The 23557-nt window shown below is 38.5% G+C and overlaps 1 pseudogene; it reads left to right on the forward strand.

The window, feature by feature from the left end:
* The first annotated feature begins 3003 nt into the window (after positions 1-3003).
* On the forward strand, positions 3004-23272 carry LOC134601651 (AF4/FMR2 family member 4-like; annotated as a pseudogene).
* Positions 23273-23557: the final 285 nt, after the last annotated feature.

Genomic DNA, 23557 nt, shown 5'->3' on the forward strand with positions numbered 1-23557 from the left:
TCTACCTCCTGATAACCTGAACCCCAGCGCTCAGAACTGAACACCGCCGACTGACATGAAGACCCCGCTCAACACATTGCCACAGACTATGTTTGCTCCCACACCCAGAGACTCCAACGCTTGACACGCTGAAGTTCACCCAGAGACGACATACCGACAGCCTCAGACGCCACCGCCATCAGCAAGACAAACGGACGATGATCCCTCATTACGGACACTTAAGTATTCCTTGCATATGCATGACATGACAATAATCAATTGTATACCCATAGCTGAGACATATACACGCTCCCACCCACCTACGCACTCACAACACCCCCAACCATATGGGCCTGTCCCAACCAGCATCCAATCTTAAGGAGTAGCCATAACTGTAACATACATGGGTTTAAAGGGGACACGAAGCACCTAAGCAATATGGTACACATACCCTGGCCCAGGTATCACCACACCTGAGAGACCAACATCTCAACATTAACGCAATCAGAACAGAATGTGCTTATTTACTCCACTGTATAATTGACTATATCTCCCAGGCTAAATTAACTACAGGCAACCTTATTAGGACATGGCCTAGAATCACTATTCGCCTTATCATTGCTAAAATGTACATACGGTACCAATCTATATGCTTCTATGCCAATCCATAAGGTATGTGGTAATTGAGGTCGCCATGGGCGGTGTATTCTACACAATGCGCCAACCGCTACCACCTTTTCTGTCTTAATTAGCATGAAAGAGGCACGCTGCCTCTAGGAGGCTATCCAGGGCAGGCAGCATAGATATGGTAATAAGACAAACGAAACATGCAGTATGACTCCCAGCCACATACTAATAGTCCCTGATATGCACACCCTCACACACAAAAAATAAAAATAAAAAAAGACAAACAAAAACCACAGTCCTACTATAAATTGAGTAAACTAGAAAAATTCTGATCAAATAATCATGATATCTGGATACACACTACCTCTAGAATGAACAAGGTGCAATGGACGCACCACAACATCCACATAACAGCACCTGAGTACAGCTACCATACATAGATTCCGCTATGGAAAAGACAATACTCAGGGACACCAGAGAACCGATCTAATCACAACAGAAACATAGATATTTAGCTATACCGATGCAACCAGGACAGACCAAGTGGCCTAATACCATGCACGCAAGAGATACCATAGATTATATAGTATTTGGATAGCTAGCAGTCTATAGCATAAAAGCAGCTCAGTCCCTGCTCCTCCGCAACATGTATACCATTAAACCTATATCACCTAGTGGGAGAGCATACAGAGATAACACAACTAAAACAAGATGGGAATGAGGTGTAATTACAATACTGATAGGAATGGGTATGTTATAAGAATGCGAAGAGAATGTACTAGCACTTGTATAACCATAACTGTATTAATATAAAGCGATGATGTTCAAATGTTTATTACTTTATCTTGCTCAGGAACGTTACTGCTTAACCAGTGGTCCCCTACCATGGCACCCTACACACCTGTGATGACTGCAACAATAGATGACGACCACACTGAAACGCATCGCCCTATGGGAAAGACCCACACCCCTCAACTGACGACTGACTCTGGGTACAGTACGCAAACCCACCACTCGCTCCTTGGCGACACACACACGCGGCCTCTCCCCACCCCCCCAGCTGCCCCGCCCTATGGGGGGACGGCGGGGGGGAGGGGGCGATGCCACAGACACCGACATGTGGCACACACAACTACGTGCTAATAAGTAGACCATCACTCTATCCACTACCACCTTTGACCCTTAAGGAGCCGTCAGGCGAACCACCCCACCACCTATTGGCAACGTATAAGACCAATAGATAGGCTCCCTAGGGCCCTCATAGAGAGAACCCCACCTTTAGTTCTCTTTTACCCCCACCCCACCCACCCCTCGCCTCTATCCCTCAACCTCCCTCCTCACCCTATACCCAAGGCACGGGATCCCGGCCCACCCCTGGGCGCGACCACCGCCCCGGCCACTGACCGCAGATACTCTACACGCCCAGGCGAATAGCAGAACCATATTGGACATATAGCCGCCATAATGCCCCTCCTACTGAAATGTGTCTCCATCAATGCCAGGGGTCTTAACGCACCCACTAAAAGACATGGCCTCCTACGATGGGCCCACAGACAACACATAGATATATTACTCCTACAGGAAACGCACTTCACAACCAAAAGATCATTCCCCCTTACCAATCGATACTATAATCGGAGTTACATGGCCCACTCCCCAACCACAAAAACAAAAGGAGTAGCGATACTACTCAAAACCACTTGCCCCCTGACAGACATCAGGTGCACCGCAGACCCGCAAGGCCGATATGTCACGATAGAAGGTAAACTAGGCGCAACCCCCTACGTCATAAGCTCGGTATATGCCCCTTCTGTGCCAAATGGCACGTTCTGGAACCACTACGCATCACACATACAAGCCTACACAGGCAAGAGACTGATAATAGGTGGAGATTGCAACGCCACGCATATCCCGGCCATAGACAGGTCGACCCGCGGGGTGCCTACATCTCAACCATCAAGAAATGACACATACTTCGCACAATTCCTAGCCACACAAACACTAGTAGATATATGGAGAGCGCAACATCCATCCGACCGCGACTATACCTTCTACTCGAATCCACACAACACATATTCACGCATAGATCATTTCCTTATCTCCCCGAACCTGACAACTCAGATAACCCACACATCCATAGGTAATATCTCGTGGTCGGACCACGCAGATATAACTATCACCATCCGCATACCAGACCTGAAAAGGCCTTGGACTTGGAGGTTAAACCCGTTACTTCTCCATGATACCCAAATAAGACTCTCACTCGCTCAATCCATAAAAGAATACTTCGACACCAACGCAACCTCGGTAACCTCCCCAATAACATTATGGGCTGCACACAAGCCAGTGATCAGGGGAACCCTAATTAGCATAGCCTCTGCGCATAAAAAAAGAAAAATGCAACAGATAACGGACACGCTAACTGAACTACGAAGATTAGAAATGAACCACAAACACAACCCACACCCACAAACTTTGCGCGATCTAACCGCCACTAGAGACCTCCTTAAACAACTCACCCTCACAGACACGACTAAAGCAATGATGTGGCTTAAACAGAAATACTACGAAAAGGGCAATAAAGCCGACACCATGCTAGCCCGACGACTCAAAAAACGCATAGAAGCCAAGAAAATATCCTCTATACGCACAAAATTAGGCACACTTACCGATCTGCCTGACCAGATAGGCGACACATTCCAACAATACTTCAAATCACTATATAACCACTCCCCACACCTTAACCAAGAGTCTGCAACATACCAAGAAATACTAGATAAATACCTACAGCGCATAAAACTACCCACCCTGCCCCAAAACGCTAAACATGCCATAGGGGCTGAAGCGACGGTGGAAGAGATGGCAGCGGCATTGGGGGCCTGCAAACCTAACAAAAGCCCAGGCCCTGATGGATATACCGCCCTCTACTATAAAGAATTTAGCCCGTTGCTCCTCAAACACCTCTGCACAGTATTTAACGCTACCCTGAAGGGAGACCATCTCCCACCGGACATGACGACAGCGAACATATGCTTGCTCCCCAAACCCAACAAAGACCTCACAGAGCCGGATCACTATAGACCTATTTCTCTACTTAACGTAGATCTCAAAATCATGAGCAAGATGATGGCCACCAGACTTAATCCATACCTAGACAAACTAATACACCCAGATCAGGTGGGCTTTATACCCAACAGGCAAGCGTTAGATAACACACAAAGAAACATTGACCTCATCTGGCTGGCCAAACACCGCAAAATCCCCACCGCAGTAATCTCCTTGGATGCCGAGAAGGCATTTGACCGCCTGCTATGGCCCTTCCTCTATCGCACATTAGAACACATGAATTTCCCGAACCCCTTTCTAGCATTCCTACGGGCAACATACCACTCCCCACAGGGAGCCCTACTGCTCCCTAACATTTCCCCACCTAGATTCCCGATCCTAAACGGCACGAGGCAAGGCTGTCCTCTCTCACCCCTCATGTTCGCGTTGTCACTAGAACCTCTCCTCCACGCTATCCGCACCAATCCTAGCATAGAGGGAGTAACCATCAGGGGCGAAACATACACGGTATCCGCCTACGCAGATGATATACTCCTCACACTCACTAACCCGGAGCACTCCATAGACTCCTTATTGGACACCATAAATGAATACGCTGAAGTGGCAGGTTACAAAATAAACATCGCAAAATCGGAAATACTACCCATACAAATCTCGGAAACACAACTAACCGACCTCAAACACAAACACCCATTCCGAATAAGCCCTGCAGTCATAACATACCTAGGAATTCAGCTCCCAGCTGATCTACACACCCTATACGAAAACAACTATACACCACTATTACGCCAAGCACATGCCGATCTCCAAAAATGGGAGACCCTGGGAATATCATGGCTTGGCCGAGTTACTTCCATAAAAATGAACCTACTTCCCAGGCTATTATATCTTTTCCAAACACTACCCATACCTCTCCACACAACAGACTTCAAAACGCTACAAAAGGCGGTCGACAAATTCATCTGGAACGGCCGCAAACCCCGGGTCCGCAGAACCACCCTCTATATCCCAAAAAAGCAAGGAGGTCTAGGACTACCAAACTTCTCATACTATCATGCAGCTGCTCAACTGGCCCAAATCCAACATTGGCACGCACCCCCGCAAACTAAAAGATGGGTGGATATCGAACATACCATCTTTGGAAGAGACCTCCCATCCTTCTACATGTGGGTCCCTAGACCCCATCGACCCCTGCCCCCCCCAACTGCCCCAGCCATTACCCACTCTCTAGACCTATGGGATAAATTACAGAATAAATTCGACCTATCCTCATTCCTTTCTCCCATGACCCCGATATGGAGGAACAAGCTATTCCCACCAGGGCTCACTCCAACTCAATTTGCCAGTTTCGATCAAAGGGACATAGACAGACTCCAACACCTATATCTAAATAACAAGGTGATTCAATACACGGAAATCAAAGACGCCGACACACTGACGACGTTCGATCACTTTAGGTACATCCAATTACGAAGCTTCGCCTCAAACCCGATAATCCAACAAGCAGGCACAGCAACTCTCTCCCGATTCGAAAAGGAGTGCATGAAATGCCCGACCAGACAAGGACAAATATCCGACCTATACACGACTTTAGCAACCCATCCCACCCAGGTCACCCTCCCATACATCGCGGCGTGGGAGAGGGACCTGGGACCTCCAGGAGACAACACAGACTGGGCAGATATCTGGGACGCTACGGCGACCATTTCCATCTGTGTAACACATACAGAACAAGCATATAAGATGCTATTCCGATGGTACCTCACACCCAAACGGCTAGCAATCATACACAAAACACCCGACACATGTTGGAAACAATGCGGCGAACAAGGGACGTTTCTCCACTGTTGGTGGACTTGCCCCAAGATCAAACCTCTATGGACAAAGGTCACAAACCTACTGACTAAAATACTGCACAAACCATACCCACTAGACCCATGGGCGTTACTATTATCAAAACCCCTGGAAGAACTAACAAGAGCAGAAAACAAACTTAGCGCCCGCATAGCTCTTGCAGCTAGAAGAGCAATAGCGGAACTATGGTCGACCCCCCGAATCCCATCCCCGACAACTATCACAAAAAAAATATTAGATCACATACAAATGGACAAACTCACGTCCTTGATCCACGACACACCTAAACGCTACCACAAAATTTGGGACCCTTGGATCGAGGGAGACACATCCCTACCTTGGTAATTATAATATATAAAACAAAAGACCCAAAACAATAGGAACTCCCCACTGCGCAAGAACAGGGAGTAACCCTATAACCAAAAGATCACCCAGAGCATATCAGCCACCTGACCCCTCCGGACCGGGGCCCCGTGCCTTACCGTACCCCATACAACAGCCAAAAGAGACCTCCATGAGAATGAACCACCTTGAGACCAACCCTCCACTCATGACCCCATCGCCTTACCTTTGTACGATAAACGTATTCCCCGACAAATCCACCTCACATGATACGCAAACTCGGACACACCTAGATATAAGCTATGATTACCGAATCTGCCACAGACAGACGTACCGACCATGACTACATAAGAACACATATCTATACGGGGAAACAAACCGAACGGTAAAACAGGACAGATTAGGGACCCGACATCCCCCTTCAACCCTACACAACCCCTCACCTGTTCTACCACCTCTACCTTTCATGGTACACAACCCGACACACATATCAAATAGCGGAAAATATTGAACTATAACGTGAACAGACTAGATAGGGCACCCGTACCCCCTCCCTCTGCTACTTTTGTACCCCCCCCCCTTCCCCCTAGACTCAGAGCAATATTAAAGGTTACACACAAAGTACTGGTACCCTGATACACAGCAATTAATGTAATCAAAGACGAATTGTACCTAACATGCTTATACAGTATGACTGTTAATGTCAACAATGTTACGCTTGGCACTATTTGAACCACCTACCCTATTGCCTCATCCTCCCCTGTACCCTCTACCAACGACAATGAAAATAACCTTTCTTAAAAATAACGATTTAAAAAAAATAAAAATAATCAAACAGGGCACCCGTACCCCCTCCCCTTTCTATTTTTGTACCCCTCCCTAACCCTTAGAATCAGTACAGCAACAAATGTTACATAGGTAGCACAAACGTACCAACATACGTCTGATATTGTAACCAATGAAAGACCTTACCTTACAAGTATCTTATGTATGATTGTCATTCCAATGGTAAATAAGCTTTTTGACCTCTGTAACAATAATTTTATTCCCTTGTTCTCTTCTGTACCCCCACCCCAATGACACTGAAAACATTATAAAATATATCAAAAATAAAGAATTAAAAAAAAAAAACAAATTCGCCTTCCCATTGAAGTCAATGGCGGTTCGCGCGGTTCGCCGGTTCGCGAACATTTGCGGAAGTTCGTGTTCGCCGTTCGCGAACCGAAAATTTCGGGTTCGCGACAACACTATTGGGAAGTAATTCAATTATCTCCTCGAGCAGAGGCACATCGCCATTTTAACTTCAAGTTATAAAAGACATTAAAATCTATAACTTTACAACTGCCGAACATATTTTATTCGCATAACCCATCCCCAGATAGCCTGGATCTGAGTGCGTATTATTGACGAATAGCGCTCAGATCCCATATGTATAGTTCAATCGCCATGGAGTCAAAGTCTGTTATAGTCCTTCGGTATGCGATTGACTCCATGGGACGGCTATCTGAGTTCAAGTCTATTTGTGCTGCTAAAGTTCCCGAATGGCCGGCGTTCGTATATCCCGGTCGATGGAGAAGGGAAGGTTGATGGCCTCAGCGGTGTTCGGTCGATGAAGTGTCCATTTTGAGTTCCATGGAATAACCGTTGAACACCGCTGGGCTTTCGCATAGTCAAAATGGCCGCCGCCTCGTGGTCGACATACGAACGACGACCACCCTGTCTTCGGACTTAATTGAGAAGTGGCTGCGGTTAACCTCAAAGTTCTAATTGGGATCAATAGGTTAACGAGCAGCACACTTCTCTCCTGGGTGGCCGTCCGTTCGATAGTTGCGGTCGGCAAACAAATGTATTCCCTTAATCCAGACATACGAACGGGGAATACAGGCAAATGGCAAAACAGACGACCACAGTATGTTTAGTCCAGACGGATGGGTCTGTCACAGTCCATATTCTATGAAATCTCTCAACTTGTACTTAAATCGTTAGAGGACAGTTGAGTCTTGTTTTGTAACCAAGTGCATTCTTTGACTTCATACAGCAGTGTGTTTTGTCATTTTCGTGGCTTGACATGGCTGCTGTCCTGAATTTTAGTTGATTTGCATTTAGCCATTTTTATTGGATAAGCTAATACATACCTGACTATAAAAGTCCACATTCTATGAAATCTCACAAATTCTACTAAAACCTTTAGAGGACAGTTCAGTCTTGTTTTGTGACCAAGAGCAATCTTTGAATTCATACAGCAGTGTGTTTTGTGATTTTTGTGGCTTGACATGGCTGCTGTCCTGAATTTCTGTTTTCATGAGGCAATATATTTTTGTTAATAGATTTCTGCTTTTTTTTTAGTAGCTTCAATGTCTTCTATAACAATGTTGGTTTTTAACATAATATTGATAGCTTTATGAATTCACCATTACCACTTGTAGTACAAATTGTGTTTATATTGGTCTGCGTGATCCCATATAATGGGATCTTTTAATTGTACAGTAAGTTTAAGTACTTGTATTCCCAATTTTAGAAGGAAAATACAACTTCCCTAAATATTTCTAAAGTTTTATATAGTAATTGTTTTCACATTGTGAACTTCAATTCCAGCCATCTTCTCAATCACATAATATTTGAATGCAATTTGTTTCTTTTAGAAACATAAAAATATTAAATATTGTGTTTTTGTCAACCTGGAATGCAGAGGAAAATAACTTAAGCCCATTAAATATTAATCTTTTATTGTAACCTTCCTACTTAATTTTTGAAATAGATATGAACTAAAATTGATTATATTGTTAGTGTTTCCATGGCTTGCAGGCATACTAACTCCTAAAAATATTCTAATTGAGGAAGGTTATTGTCTTTGGTTGATTTATCTTAAGCAATTTTTAATGGATAGGCTACTACATACCTGACCATAAAAGTCCACATTTTAAGAAATCTCACAAACTGAACCTAAACCTGTAGAGGACAGTTCAGCCTTGTTTTGTGAACAAGTGCAATCTTTGACTTCATACAGCAGTGTGTTTTGTGATGCTTGTGGCTTTTCACATTGTGAACTTAAATTCCATCATCTCCTCAATCACATTATATTTGAATATATTTTAAATATTTTAGAAACAAAATCTGTTTAAATTTCCACTATAAAGAAAGTTCTAACTGTTCTCAGTTTCATAACGTGTTTTGTCTACCTGGAATTCGGTGAAAAATAAATTATTCCATTATATATTATAACTTCATTGTCACCTTCCAACTTAATTTTTGCAATTGATTTGAATTTAAAATCATGACATTGTTAATTGTACAGTAAGATGAAGTACTTGTATTCACAATTTTAGAAGGAAAATACAACTTTTCTAAATATTTCTAAAGTTTTCTAAAGTATTTGTTTTCCCATTGTGAACTTAAATTCTAGCCATCTCCTTAATCATATTATATTTGAATATCATTTAACTATTTTAGAAATAAAAAAAACGAATACATTTCTATTTCAAAGAAAGTGCTAACTGTTCTCAGTTTTATATTGTGTGTTTGGTCTACCTGGAATGATGTGAAAAATAAATTATTTCATTATATATGATACCTTCATTGTCACCTTCAAACTTAATTTTTGCAATTGATTTGAATTTAAAATGATTATATTGTTAGTGTTTTTATTGCTCGCAGGCACACCAACTCTTAAAAATATACTCTAATTAAGGAAAGTTATTGTCTTTGTTTTTGGTTGATTTGCATTTAGACATTTTTAATATATAGGCTACTACATACCTGACTATAAAAGTCCATATTCTATGAAATCTCTCAAATTGTACTTAAACCTTTAGAGGACAGTTAAGTCTTGTTTGGTGACAAAGTGCATTCTTTGACTTCATACAGCAGTGTGTTTTGTCATTTTTGTGGCTTGACATGGCTGCTGTCCTGAATTTCTGTTTTCATGAGGTAATATATTTTTGTTAATAGATTTCTGCTTTCTTTTAGTAGCTTCAATGTCTTCTATAACAATGTTGTTTTTTAACATACTCTTCATAGCTTTATGAATTCACCATTACCACTTGTAGTACAAATTGTGTTTATATTGGTCTGCATGATCCCATATAATGGGATCTTTTAATTGTACAGTAAGATTAAGTACTTGTATTCCCAATTTTAGAAGGAAAATACAACTTCCCTAAATATTTCTAAAGTTTTATATAGTAATTGTTTTCACATTGTGAACTTCTATTCCAGCCATCTTCTCAATAACATTATATTTGAATGCAATTTGTTTCTTTTAGAAACATAAAAATATTAAATATTGAGTTTTTGTCAACCTGGAATGCAGAGGAAAATAACTTAAGCCCATTAAATATTAAACTTTTATTTGTAACCTTCCAACTTAATTTTTGAAATAGATATGAACTAAAATCGATTATATTGTTAGTGTTTCCATGGCTTGCAGGCATACTAACTCCTAAAAATATTCTAATTGAGGAAGGTTATTGTCTTTGGTTGATTTATCTTAAGAAATTTTTAATGGATAGGCTACTACATACCTGACCATAAAAGTCCACATTTTAAGAAATCGCACAAATTGAACCTAAACCTGTAGAGGACAGTTCAGCCTTGTTTTGTGAACAAGTGCAATCTTTGACTTCATACAGCAGTGTGTTTTGTGATGCTTGTGTCTTTTCACATTGTAAACTTAAATTCCAGTCATCTCCTCAATCACATTATATTTGAATATAATTTAATTATTTTAGAAACAAAATCTGTTTAAATTTCCACTATAAAGAAAGTTCTAACTGTTCTCAGTTTCATATTGTGTTTTGGTCTACCTGGAATTCGGTGAAAAATAAATTTTTCCATTATATATTATACCTTCATTGTCACCTACCAACTTAATTTTTGCAATTGATTTGAATTTAAAATGATGACATTGTTAATTGCACAGTAAGATTAAGTACTTGTATTCCCCATTTTAGAAGGAAAATACAACTTCCCTAAATATTTCTAAAGTTTTCTAAAGTATTTGTTTTCCCATTGTGAACTTAAATCCTAGCCATCTCCTCAATCACATTATATTTGAATATAATTTAATTATTTTAGAAACAAAATCTGTACAAATTTACATTACAAATAAATTGCTAACTGTTTTCAGTTTCATATTGTGTGTTTGGTCTACCTGGAATGCTGTGAAAAATAAATTATTTCATTATGTAACATACCTTCATTGTCACCATCCAACTTAATTTTTGCAATTGATCTGAATATAAAATGATCATATTGTTAGTGTTTTTATTGCTCATAGGCACACCAACTCTTGAAAATATACTCTAATTGAGGAAAGTTATTGTCTTTGTTTTTGCTTGATTTGCATTTAGACATTTTTAATGGGTAGGCTACTACATACCTGACTATGAAAGTTCATATTGTATGAAATCTCTCAAATTGTACGTAAACCTTTAGAGGACAGTTGAGTCTTGTTTGGTGACAAAGTGCATTCTTTGACTTCATACAGCAGTGTGTTTTGGCATTTTTGTGGCTTGTCCTGGCTGCTGTCCTGAATTTCTGTTTTTATGAGGTAATATATGTTTGTTTATAGATTTCTGCTTTATTTTAATAGCTTTAATGTCTTCTATAACAATGTTGTTTTTTTCCATAATCTTCATAGCTTTATGAATTCACAATTACCACTTGTAGTACAAATTGTATTTATATTGGTGTGCATGATCCTATATAATGGGATCTTTTAATTGTACAGTAAGATTAAGTAAAAAAATGTAAAATCCTGATATCCAGAATTGAATATAGCAGAAACGAAAGAAGAGGGAATAAGACAGACAGATTTGGTATAATTAATCAATAAATAGATGAATAACTTAGTTTAAAAACTGGAAAAGTTAAGATTAAGTTCTTGTATTCCCCATTTTACAAGGAAAATACAACTTCCCTAAATATTTTTAAAGTTTTATAAAGTATTTGTTTTCCTATTGTGAACTTAAATTTCAGCCATCTCCTCAATCACATTATATTTGAATATAATTTAACTATTTTAGAAATGAAAAACAAACAAATTTACATTACAAAGAAAGTGCTAACTGTTCTCAGTTTCATATTGTGTTTTGGTGTACCTGGAATGCAGAGAAAAATAACTTAATCCCATTATATATTAAACTATTATTGTAACCTCCCAACTTAATTTTTGCAATTGATTTGAATTTAAATTGATCACATTGTTAGTGTTTGTATGGCTCCCAGGCACACCAACTCTTATAAATATTCTAATTGAGAAAGGTCTTTGTTTTTGGTTGATTTGCATTAAGCCATTTTTATTGGATAAGCTATTACATACCTCACTATAAAAGTCCGCATTCTATGAAATCTCACAAATTGTACTTAAACCTGTAGAGGACAGTTCAATCTTGTTTTGTGACCAAGAGCAATCTTTGAATTCATACAGCAGTGTGTGTTGTGATTTTTGTGGCTTGACATGGCTGCTGTCCTGAATTTCTGTTTTCATGAGGTAATATATTTTTGTTAATAGATTTCTGCTTTCTTTTAGTAGCTTTAATGTTTTCTATAACAATGTTGTTGTTTTTCCATAATCTTCAAAGCTTTATGAATTCACCATTACCACTTGTAGTACAAATTGTGTTTATATTGGTCTGCATGATCCCATATAATGGGATCTTTTAATTGTACAGTAAGATTAAGTATTTGTATTCCCCATTTTAGAAGGAAAATACAACTTCCCTAAATATTTCTAAAGTTTTATATAGTAATTGTTTTCACATTGTGAACTTCAAGTCCAGCCATCTCCTCAATCACATTATATTTGAATGCAATTTGTTTCTTTTAGAAACATAAAAATATTGAATATTGGGTTGATGTCAACCTGGAATGCAGAGGAAAATAACTTAAGCTCATTACATATTACATTTTTATTGTAACCTTCCAACTTAATTTTTGAAATAGATATGAATTCAAATTGATTATATTAGTGTTTTCATGGCTTGCAGGCATACTAACTCCTACAAATATTCTAATTGAGGAAGGTTATTGGGTTTGGTTGATTTATTTTAAGCAATTTTTAATGGATAGGCTACTACATACCTGACTATAAAAGTCCATATTTTATGAAATCTCTCAAATTGTACTTAAACCTTTAGAGGACAGTTCAGTCTTGTCTTGTGACCAAGAGCAATCATTGAATTCATAGAGCAGAGTGTTTTGTGATTTGTGTGGCTTGACATGGCTGTTGTCCAGATTTCTGATTTCTTCGAGTAGCTTTAATGTTTTCTATAACAATGTTGTTTTTTTCCATAATCTTCATAGTTTTATGAATTCACCATTACCACTTGTAGTAGAAATTGTGTTTATATTGGTCTGCATGATCCAATATAATGGGATCTTTTAATTGTACAGTAAGATTAAGTACTTATATTCCCCATTTCAGAAGGAAAATACAACTTCCCTAAATATTTCTAAAGTTTTATATAGTAATTGTTTTCACATTGTGAACTTAAATTCCAGTCATCTCCTCAATCACATTATATTTGAATATAATTTAATTATTTTAGAAACAAAATCTGTACAATTTCCACTTCAGAAGAATGTGCTAACTGTTCTCAGTTTCATATTGTGTTTTGGTCTACCTGGAATGCTGTGAAAAATCAATTATTTATTTATTATTTTATTTATAAAATATTTTACCAGGAAAGATACATTGAGATTTGTCTCGTTTTCAAGTATGTCCTGGGTCCACAAATCATTTTATTCCATTATATATTATAAATTCATTGTCACCTTCCAACTTAATTTTTGTAATTGATTTGAATTTAAATTGATCACATTGTTAGTGTTTTTATTGCTCGCAGCACACCTGTAGAGGACAGCTTAGTTTACTATGATCAAGTGCAAACTTTAAATTCCTACAGTAGTGTGTTTTGTGATTTATGTGGCTTGACATGGCTTCTTTTGGAAATTGAGGTAATATATTTTTGCTGATAGATGTCTGCCTCTTTTTAGTATCTATAATGTCCTTTATAACAATGTTTTTTATTTTGTTCATTGTATTTGTTGCTTTATGAATGTCAGAAATTGCAATTAATTTAATTTTAACTTTTCTTTTAGTCTGACCCTCCATCATCAAATAAGTGGTACTTGGGTAACTGGTTGAAGAAGGGGAATCCACACAAAGTGTCTCTTGCATCTTCATTAGATACTAATATGGCATCATCCCATGGATACAACAAGGAGAATCAAGAGCAGGGCACTAGAGCAGGAAATACAGAATCATGTGGTCCAAAGGAGTTTACCACTTCGTTTACCCCCACCCGAGACACCAAGAATGCACAAAAAGGCTCTTAAAGCAGACGAGGCAGAAAGAAGTCTCCATCTCAATTTCAAAACACCACACTAAGGAGAGATATTTTGAAAAATCAGTCCAGACATTTTGCAAAGAAATCTGTAGAGACACCACGAGATGGACTCAAAATAGAGAGTGTTCCTCTAAAACTCTCTATTGATGAGGATGATAGTTTTTTTCACTTTTCATCATTGTTTACTCCTATGAAGAAGCTTCTTTCACCCCTTAGAGACCCAGAGGATCAGTTATCTCTTATTGTAAAGACTGGCTTAACCCTGTTATCCCCAATACCTGTACAGCCTTACAAAAAATCAGGGCAGCCCAAAGTTGAAAAGACAGAACCTGAGAAGCAACAAAAAGAGACCAAGAAGCAGACAGTGAAGAGCTCCAACAATGGGAAGTGGAAGCACATGGTACGTAATCTTATCACATGCACATAGAATATTTTTGTTTTTCACATAGTCTGCATAGCTTTGTAAATGTCAAAATTTACGATCAATTATTTTTTTAACTTTGATTTATTTATTTCTTTTTTAGGCTGACCTTTCATCTTTAAATAAGTGGCAGTTGGGGCAGGGCACTGAAGCAGGTTATACAGAATCAAGTAGCCCAAAGGAGTCCACCACTTCCTCTACCCCCATCCAAAACACCAACACTGCACAAAAAGGCAATGAAAGCAGCCAGGGCAGGCATAAGTCTCCAGCTCAATATGAGAGCACAACACAAAGGAGAACTTTGTCCAAAAAAGCTGAAAAGGCATCTGTTGAAGCACACAAAATAGAAATTGCTACTACAGCAGAAATTACTACAAATATGCCCCCTAACAGACCCAATGCTTCTACAAATGGCTCTCACAAACCCAACATAAAGAAAGAACCCAAATCCTCTCCCTGCCTTGCAGCAGAGAATAAAAAGTCTAAGTCTTTACCAAAATCCCTTCAGAAGTCCAGAGAGTTTGTTAAAACATCTTTAGTCCAAACGTCTAAAAATTCAGAGAGCAATAGAACATCTCCTCTAAAACCCTCCATTGAGCAGGAAGATATTTTTTTATCGCTCATTATTAACTCCTATGAAGGGGCTTCTTTCACCCCTTAGTGACCCTGAGGATCAGTTACCTCTTATTGTAAAAAAGGACTCAAACCTGTTGTCCCAGATTCCTGGATGGCCGTACAAAAATGCAGAGCAGCCCACGATTGAAAAGATTGCACCTAAGCAGCACCCAAAAGAGACCCAGAAACAGACCGAGCAAAGCTTCAATAAGGGGAAGCGGACGCACAAGGTTAGTAATCTCAACACGTACACAAAGAATTGTTTTGAAAATGATTTATTTTGTTTTCTTTTTCTGTCCCAAAACACCACATAATTTTAAACTTATAGTAAAATTAACTTTAATATCTCTTTCCAGTTTAACTTGCTTTCACAGCTCTAACTTTTTCATAATGAATAGAGGGGTTTGGTCCCTACTGTAATTTTACTCCTGGACCAAAGACACATGATTTTATTCCAGAAATGTCATCTGTCCTTGTGTGGATATTTGTTTTTGTTTTACACTTTCACTATTCTGACCACTAGCATAAGTTGCATTGGTTACTGAAGTTTTCCTAAACAAATATATTTTCCCACTGTAATGGGGTTCTCAATATTGTCTCATTTTGTGTTATTTGCAAACCTAGTTCTCCAAACAATTGATTCGTGTGCTGTCTAAATAGCCATTGTAATGTTTCTTCAAGGACATCAAATTGAAACTGAACAAAGCTTTGTTATACTCTTGGCTAGGTGTCCCAAGTTTCCATTCAGATTAATATAAATAATAAATGTTAAGATTTATTGACTGACATGAATTCAATAGAAAATTCAGATTTTTATTTTTTATAAATAAGGGTGTCTTTAAAAACTCGAGCTTTGCACTGTGATTGGATATTTTAAAATATTTTATATTTATAGAATATGTACATTTTTTTTAACAGAATGATGAAGAATTAAAAGGTAATGATGCCAAGAAACAAAAAGTAGAAGAAAAGACCACAAACTACAAAGTGCCCAGTAAAGAGTAAGTACTATATCTGATCTTGTTTATTCATTCACTATGTGTGTATGTTTGTATTGTGTGTGCGTCTGTGTAACCTCTCATGTACATTGTGTTGCAACACCTCATTAATATATTTGTTTTTTCATGTTTCAGGTTGTCAAAACCAAATCCTGTAAAGGAAAGAGAGTTACTCCCTTCATCTGCAACCCCAGCTCTACAGAAAGATTTCAAGTCTGAACATGGGTCTCGAAAAAGAACCATTAGCCAGTCTTCATCTCAGAAATCCAGCAGCAGTGGCAGCACAAAGGATAGTGGCACCGAAAGTAAGTCTTCTGATAAGCAAAGAAAAAGTAGCACCGAGGAGACAAAGGTAAACATTGCAATGGTTTTCCAGACAGAAATTCTTAGGGATGATAGTTTCAAAAACCTGATTTGCCCAAGTTAATATCTTAAGGGATTGTTAAATCCAACAAATGTTGCATTGTTTGTTTACGAAGTTGAACATGTTTACGTCTTAAACTGAGTAAATCCTTCTTCAATGGGAATATTGTGCAGCTGAGTATTGTTAAACCTGTACATCGTCCAATCCAATTGGATTCAGCTACAGACCCTTAGTCTGTAATGAAGTCAATAAGCAACGTAATAGCCGACAATATATTTTCAAGGTTTTATGTGTTGCTTTCAGCCAACATGCGTTTAACTTTAAACCAGTTTATGGATATAGAACAAAACAGAAGCACATTTCTTACAGTTCTGACAATATAACTTGGTCCATTATGGGACACCCAATGTATTGTTGTGAAGAAGAGTTCCACTGTCTGGATTAGATCTCATTCATAAATAGATAAATAGAATGCCTATTCCACTCAGGTTTTTAATTTATTTAAAGGATTTTCAGTGATGTAGACATCACAATTTGAACAGCAGTAACAACAATATAGTCCGCAAAACTTTACTTTGTGTAATGAATTGTACATTTCTTCCTTTCCAGGATAAACCCTCAGGTAATACAGCTTCTGTCGCTTTTGTGCCAGCAATCGATAAAAAATTGTGGAGAGCAAAACTGACCTTCGAAGACAGGTGAGGCATTTGAAACACAAAATCATCTCTTTAACATGGTGTTGTACAGATAGACCTTTATGGTAGTTTATAACATGAAAGCACAAACAAACAAGTTAATTATTTAACATGTTAATCAGCAAAAAATATATTTTTTGACCATATCGGATTTACACCTTAACAATCTCTGGGAAGGACTCTCAATAGGTAACACAAGACAACATGTTTTATCTTTTTTCATAAAACTAAATAGCATTTTTCTTTTCAAAACAATTTAATGTATCTGCAGTTCTATTCTACTTCAGCTTTTGTTGGATAGAAAAAAATAATGCCGACCATGTTGTCCAGCAAGAGCTCACTTTAAAGGTCCCTGGGCTATTATAACTTTTGACTTCTAGTGTTAAACAAACACATTGCTTAAATGAACACATCACATTAGAAAACTCAAAAACACCAAAATTTGTCCATACAACAGATGGCTTTAAAGGTCCCGGTGCTATTGTAACCTTCTAGTTATAAGACTTCAGGTGTTATAACACATTACTTAACTCTCTCTATTAGATACATCTTTAAGATTGTAGAAAACTCAAAAACACAAAACAAGTAAATCATTTACAATGTTTGTCAGCAAAAGAATATTTTTGATCTACACATTAACAATCTCTGGGGAGGTTTGGGGATGCTGGGGGTAGGTGGTGGCTACAATCTGATCTTAGGGCCCAACTGCCATTGTCTTCTGTCCTTATAAATTGTCATATAGACATAACTCCGAGGATCAGTGTGATAATGATTTGTATGCCTTGCTTTCTCTCCAGCACTCAAATGGTTAAACTAGACAATATGTTTTATCACTTATTTCCTTTGCAATGAGTAGTTTCATAAAAAAATGGTATGAAAACATCTCTTAATCCATTTTGTCTCTTCCAGAACCCATTCGGCTGATCACTATCTACTGGAAGCGAAGAAAGTAAAGCACAAGGCTGATGCGTTGGTAATGAAGTACCCCCAAATCTTTACAAAGGTGCATTTTACTTTGCTTACGTTTATTCTGGCGGGTGGAAGATAGCGGATTTTGCATGTATTGTTGTAATTTTTTAGTGGGTTTGTCTTTGTATTTTTCCAACCTGGCAAAAAAAAATATCTTTTTTTTTTTTCCTTTGTAGTCAGACAGGTTCGAGAAAGCAGTACTCTACCTTGATGCTGTGCTTTTTTTCATTGAGTGCGGAAACGCTTTAGAGAAGAGTGTCGACGAATCAAAATCTCCATTTCGGATGTATGGTGAAACATTAGAGTTAATAAAGTATGTATTTTAATTTGAACTTTCATTTTTATGGGATGTGATATGCTTGTAATATTATTACTTGTTAAGCAGTAGTTTGAGGGTTTTTTTTTGTTTTTTTTCTTTTAAATCACTGCCCATGTTTTGTGCAGAGCATCAAGTAATATATTAGAGATAGGAACATTTTTCTGTGGATGCTCTATTTTTTTTTTTTTTTTTTTTTTTTTTAAATTCTTTATTTTGGTCGTGCACGGAATGAACAAACAGCCGGTATGTGCCACAACAGCGACATCCGGTAGATTAAGTGTACATTGGTATTACATGTTATGGCATTTGTTACACAGGCACATTTTTATAACATTTATATGAGCTCTAGGATAGTAGTTTAGGTTCATGTTTTGTTTCAAATATAGTAGCAGAATGCACATATCATGGAGAAATAGGTCTAGGAGAGAACATAGGTGGAGAGCGTGACTTGTGCATGAGAATATACATAGAAGGTTAAGAAATAATAAAACAATAAAATAATCTTAACAGGATACAAGTACTCATTACTAGCGTATATGTGTTAGTGGCATATTGTAGTCTAGGAGCATGTAACGTAATGATCTTTAGGTTAGGCACATCTGGAGTTTACATGCTATGTTCGTCTATGGTTATTATTAGTTAATTTTATGCAGTTAAGTATAGGTTGAGGGGTATCCTGTTGGAGCATATATTCACACAGATTATGCTAGTACAAGCACGTATATTGCATACTTCCTGTCTCATCTATGTGTGAGAAAGTGTAGAGAGATTTATAGTTACTAATGTGTTCACATGCAGGTAAACCAACAGCCATCTAATGAGTTTTAACTATGCTTGGGATGCCACATTAAAATGTGTTAGCTAGAACTTAAACTGTTATTCATCGATCACTCAGCAAAGGGTATGGGTATAACAGGTTAATGGTCATTACTGTAAGCTTAGCCAGCAGACCGGAAGCAGTTCGTGCATCAGGAGGCATATTCGGGTAAGTCCAGGGATATGCCCGACATTCTCCAATGTTACGGCTACCTTCATCCGATCCCCTCTGGGCTCGAACTGTAGCCCCTGGGAGCCGCCATCCCCCGTGGTAACAAGGACATGCGTGCGTGTAGAAGCCATGCATCCGGCATTTGGTGATAGAGGTTTGCATATTGGGGGGGTCGGTGCTTCCCTGTCGGGCAGGTCGCTTCAGCACCCGTCCAGGGTCGTGGTCGCTTGAAGCGGAGGAGAGTGTTGGGTTGAGAGCTGGCCCTTCGTTGCCGCTTGTTCCGCCGGTCCCGCCGTCGGCGCCTCTTAGGGGAGCCGCCGGTCATAACCAGTCTGCGTCCGCTCTTAGGGCTGTAGGTCTCTGGAGGTATACTTGCAGGAGTGGTCAGTATAGTTGAAGCGGTGTGCAGCTTTCTCCCTGCTATCTTAGCCCAGAAGGCAGCAAATATTTCGTCGAGTTTGGACAGAGAGTGATTCGCTTGATCTCCGCTGGCCCCCATAACTGCCGATTGGCACGTGGCATCCGCCATATTGGAGACGGTGGTCCTTGCGTCGGACAGTCTTTAGGGTAAACAGTAGGTATGCTGTTGGTGCCGGGATATCCCTCACCGGCAGGGGGGGGGGAGAGGGAGGCTCGTGGGTGGTCTTCTGTAGCTTTAGGGTCCGTTTCTAGGGAGTCTCGGGCTGGATGATCGGCCGCCTCACCCTCGCCTTTGCCTCTACCCAGGTTGCGGGACTAAGCGTCGCAGTAGGCCCCAGCGATATGTCTTGAGTTCCCGGTGTCTCAGAGTCGCACGTGCGGGTTTATTGCAATCTCCTTTGCATCCTCTCATGAGTTGTGCAATTTAACGGAGTTTGTAGCTTGTGAGCCGGGTTATTTTAGCATAAGTTGTAGTTTCAGACGGGAGCTCATGCTGCCCACGTCTGATCAGCTCCCTGGATGCTCTATTTTTATGGCATCCAGCTTAAAACCAAACTAGGCTGTAGGGAAACCAGAACAAGGCGGTGTTAATATTAGTAATACTTGCCATAACTCCTGCAGCCTGTGGTGGGTGTCACCTAGCCTTTCCTCTTTGGCCACTGCTCAACTCCTGCTCTTCTCCTGCTCTTTTGTATTCTATACAGATTAGAATGATGGATTTAAATACTACCAGGGGTCTGATGTAGTCTATTCTATTAGGAATCTTAGTAGTGGAAGAATGTTGTTAGAAATGTGTGGCCGCTGTGTGCAGTGAGGCTTGGTGAAAGTAAACGTTAATGTCTTACAAATATACTACTACAACAATTAATTTTACTATATTTTAATAAGTTTGCATTACCTTTCTAGGTACACCTTGAAATTGGCATGCCCTGCAGCCCCTGATGCTACATCAGCTGATAAGAGACTTGCTGTTCTTTGGTATGTATTTTTTCACTCTTGCATTGTAAACCAAAATCACACTATTGTCAGAAAACCATAACCGAGCGTTATCTGATATTAATTCTGGAGGCAGATAGTAGAGCAAATATCTAAAAGTGGAAATATAAGCCATGCTATGTTTTGCCTGTCTCCATGCACAACTTCTTCACTTTCCAGTAGATATGTCTATAAAGTGTATGCCAGTGAGGTAGTCATTGGTTGGACTTAAAAAAATATGATCTGTTTGGAATAGCCAGTTTGAAACCGGATGCTTGTGAATCATACATTGCGTACAGATACTTCTAAATGTGAACAGATAACTAAAAGTTCTAGGTATATATGGCAGGGAGTTTTATAATCAAAGTGCTATTCTCCCTTAAGATTTGCAACCAGTTTGGTAAGCATGACTACCTGTACTAATAGGAGAAAAATAATACCAATGTCAACAGTTAGTACCACATTGTTTTCCTTTGCTGGTAGATATTTTAACAAAGAAATTTATCAACTAAGAAAACACTATGCTAAAATGAATCATCCAGCCAGTGAGATACCTGGTCTACTAACTAATACAGATTTTACATGCTGCATATTTAGTGATTGATTTTGTTGTGTCTCCTCAGTCTTTGCTGTCAATCCCTTTTGTACTTGAGGTTATTCAAACTGAAGAAGGAGAGTGCATTGGAAGATTCCAAGACATTAACTAAATACTTAAACGTAAGAGCTTTTTCAGAATGGTAGCAATTGTTTGGTATTTCTATATATTGTATTTTTAGGTACTTTGGGTTATTCTTTTTTTCTATATTTGTGTTGTCAGTGATTTTGTTTAGGACTGATATTTTTGAATACTAATGACTGATTTAAATTGAAATATTTTATAGAAATGTAGATGTAAGGGGTAATTCTTATCAGGTCCATAGTTCAAAGTTTGAATCCTTCTACAATTAAATATTGTACATGATTCAACTTCCATGTACAAATCTTGGGTATTACAGGTACATCTTCACATGTTTATACTTCTGTTTTATACATTTTGTTGGTGACATTATTTGTAGATGTATTCATTACATTTTTTTACTTATCTGAAGTTCACATTAGGAGGATAATAATATACATAATAATAGACTGGTTGTGGTCCTGGAGGATTAAATCATAAAGGCCCACTGTAATTCCAGGGATTTTATTCAATATTTAACATGTTTTTTTTTCCCTTTGCAGATCTCTTACGGTAATTCTCAAGCTCCATCTCCTACCAGGGGAAGGTAAGACGTTTGCTTTAACTACGTGATTTCATTTCTTTGTAGTTAAATGTTTGGAACATGCCTTGGAAAGTATTTTTGGGCAATATGTGTCTAGAAAACAGAAACTAAAAGTTTTTGTTTTAAAGCAAACCTGCTTTGGCCTAAAATTTGAAATGAACTTCGAAAAGTGCCCAGCACTCAGGAGTTATAAATAAATGTATTTTAAACCACTCAAGTGTTCCTTTTATACCTGCAAGGCATAACATTTGCAAACACGTAAGGTTATGCAGTCATTTTTAGGCTTCTTAACAATCAAAATATATGTGTTTTCTATATTTAATCGCTCTGAAATGGAACTGAATGCAAGTATAATTATATAAAAGAGGCAGCATGCTCTTTTTGACTAAAGTTAAATCCTAACAATGACTTTTTCATTTATCATATAGCAAATCCGTGAGTATGCCTTTCCCAGTGTCTCCGAAGCTGTCTCCCGGCAATTCTAATAGCTATTCCTCCAATGTGTCCAATACTACTGGAGACACGTCATTTGTGACTATATCACAGAAGATTCACCAGATGACAGCCAGCTATGTCCAGGACACGTCCAACTTCCTTTATGCCACTGAAATTTGGGACCAAGCAGAACAACTCTGCACAGAGCAAAGTGGTAAGGTTTCTTATTATTTACATAATATGTAATAAACTGCTTAGTTTCTCTGTATTATGTATTAAATTTATTCTAGATTAAAGGGCTCTTATAGTTTACAATTACAACTACTAGTATAGACATACTTTAAAAAGATGAGGAGGTCCTTGCTCTGATTTTAGTCTAGATACTGGAATGCAGCTTGACATGGAATATTATAACTAGAAAAAAAGGATATTGGCCTCATATTTACATTTTATTTATTTCTTCTCTCCAGAATTTTTTTCTGAACTGGATAAAGTTATGGGCCCCCTGAACTTCCATTCCAGCACCATCCCAGAACTGGTATGCTACACCCGTCAAGGCCTGCACTGGTTACGCCTTGATGCCAAGTTGAAACATTAATGACCCCAACCAACTAGAATCCTTTCTTGCTGCCTCTAACTGTATCCACAACACTGTGTTTTGTTGAGATTGCAAGACTGACATAATTTACAGACTGGCTGGTCACGATGGACAAAGAATTCTGCACGTCTTCTTTTCACACATATCCTTTAAAAATAAGCTTTGCTGTTCATCTTGCTAAAAGACACTATCTTTATTTTTATTTAAAAATAAATTATTTAAAAATTCCTGAGGAATCCAAATTCTTGATTTCATGCACAATACATTTTTAAAACTATTTATTTT

This window comes from Pelobates fuscus, chromosome 3 (genome assembly GCF_036172605.1).
Source record: "Pelobates fuscus isolate aPelFus1 chromosome 3, aPelFus1.pri, whole genome shotgun sequence".
Classification (NCBI taxonomy): Eukaryota; Metazoa; Chordata; class Amphibia; order Anura; family Pelobatidae; genus Pelobates; species Pelobates fuscus.